Raw genomic sequence first — 1872 nt, 5'->3', positions numbered from 1 at the left:
TTCCGCCCCGGGTTTGATGAGCTTCTGCGCATGTTCAGATTCCATCCAATCCGGGAGTCTCCACCAAAGAGAGGCGAGATTCCTAGACAAAGTTCGGGGTCGATTCATTGTGGTAATGAGAAGCTTCAACAAATAACTCCTGAGGTACGTTGCGCAAACGTTTGTGATTTCCAGGAGTTAAGGAAGGAGATACAAAAGCAGAGAAAAGTTGACGATTACTTTCTGTCTTCAGCTCTGCAGTTATCGTGTGGCATAAGCATCGTCTGAAAGGCGCTTTATAATATTAAAAGGGGCTTAAAAATGTTTTACTGCCTTAGATGTTTGGCAGATACGATGCCAACACCCAGGGGCTTAATAAATGCATGCCTATTTATAGTATATTAAGTTATGCCAAATTTATAGACACTAATAACTTTATGAAGCAATTTTTTACGTTTGTTGTTCCTACTTTCTAGTTTTTTGAAACATGAGACAGACCAGTCTTGAAAAAATGGTAAGTGAAAAGCACAATTACAGAAACGTTCTGTTATGACGGCTATGTAGTGGGTAGTGAACAACCTTATATTTGATTTCATTTTTTTTGCAAATAAAGCAGCCCACCAGTTTTATAACTACGTGATGTATTTATGGGTGGAGTCAAAGCTCCCTAAGAAAGCAGAAACTATATCTTTAAAACACTTTGGAGATTAAAAAAATGAATTTTCAATCTCTCTGATAGAATTGTGAGAAGAGATCATCTAACAAGTGAATAAAAGGTGGTTCCTGGAATGAGAGCCACCATTTACTCACTTGGGTAAATTTTTTAGCCTCTCCATGCCTCAGTTTCCTCATCTGTAGAATGGGGATAATAGTAGCATCTACACCATGGGCTTGCCATAAATATTAAATGAGTTAATATGCATAAAACCTGAGACTAGGTAAGTATTAGTGGTTTCAGATGTCTGGGTGATCCATATACAAGCAAAGGATAGCACTTTGGGAAGCTAGTTTCATTGAGTAGATAGCATTTGCCTTGATTATTCCCCACATTCCAGGGTTTGGTCCTAGGGGAACCTGACCTCAAAAGCTAAAGTTTATGGAGGGCTTACTATGTGGCAAGCCCTGTGCATTATCTCATTGTATTCTTAAAACTACTTTCAGAAGTAGTTACTATTATTTTTCCTATTTTACAGATAAGGGAAATGGGCATAAAGGATCACATAGCTTGTTCAAAGCTACAGGGATAGTGCAAGGTTAAGCCAGGAATTGAGCCCTGGTCACTTGCTCCCAGAGGCCACAGGGGAGGATTCTGTCTTTGGAGGCAGACTCCCTTTAAACAAGCACACAGAACCTACACTCCAGAATGTCAATATTGTCAATATTAATTCACAAGAAGAAACAATGGCAAAGTGGGCCTGAGGTCAGCTCTGGCTGACCAGCGCTTTTCCTGGCCTGTATATGCTCTATATGAAGTCAAATGCTCAGAGAATTGTTTGCTAAACATGAAAGTGGAATGAAGAGATACCTAATCTCAAAAAGTGGTTCTCAGTTAAAGGGTATCTAGAAGCATTCTCACCTATATTAACAAAAACAATAACTATCATTCGTTGAGCACTTACTATAAGGCTAGTCCGAACAAGTGTGCTTAGATCAGACTGCCTCTTTTGGACAAGCTTAGACAGGTATTGCCAGCCTTTTTTACTGTTTTGGGATGACTAGCCCCTTCTACTCACACAGATTTTCTCCACAAACAAGACACTATAGTGAATGCTTTCTTTTATAGTCTGCCTTCTGCCTTACTCAGATAACAATACCATTACAATTAAAGCCAGAAAATTCCAGCTGAAGTAATTGGGTTTAATTACATGGTATTCTGGTTATTGAATCGTCCTT

This window comes from Meles meles, chromosome 1 (genome assembly GCF_922984935.1).
Source record: "Meles meles chromosome 1, mMelMel3.1 paternal haplotype, whole genome shotgun sequence".
Lineage (NCBI taxonomy): Eukaryota > Metazoa > Chordata > Mammalia > Carnivora > Mustelidae > Meles > Meles meles.
Note: the sequence above shows the minus strand (reverse complement) of the source record.